Raw genomic sequence first — 603 nt, forward strand, 5'->3', positions numbered from 1 at the left:
TTTCCCTTTCTGCTCCTTTGCCTAGCCGTATGGAGGTCCTGAGATTTTCACTTGCCTGAATGCCTCAACACAATCCTTTGTACTAGACTTCTGGTGTTTCCCAATAGAAGGAAATAACTGTTTCATTCCTGTTCTGTGCCATTATAATTTTGCTTCTAATAGAAATTTATGCCAGTATGCAGGCTGAGTATGGACTAAAGTCCTGTTTAAAATAGTTAACATTTCTTTCCAAAGATTTACCAGAAAATTTTAATGGGAAAAGAAAGTGTTATCTTTTTGAACAGTTTCACTTCAAACAGCTTATATTGAAATAATATGAAGGTATAGTATCAACAAAGACAGAGAAAATTATCAAGTTCAGCATCTCTGAATAGCAGTGAATATAACATGAACAGCTTCAATTACTTTATTCTTAACTATAAAAATTACATCTTCTACATATTTAATATATAACATACATATAAGAGGTATTCTTATCCATCAATATATATTAAAAAAATATGCATAAGGACTCTACGGAACTACATCTACAGGAATACTGTTCTTGTGTCCTGTCTTCCCTGAGTTATCTCAGACTCTAACCTACACTGTCAGGAGAGAAAT

Source organism: Chaetura pelagica, unplaced genomic scaffold (genome assembly GCF_000747805.2).
Source record: "Chaetura pelagica isolate M959 unplaced genomic scaffold, ChaPel_1.0 scaffold927, whole genome shotgun sequence".
Lineage (NCBI taxonomy): Eukaryota > Metazoa > Chordata > Aves > Apodiformes > Apodidae > Chaetura > Chaetura pelagica.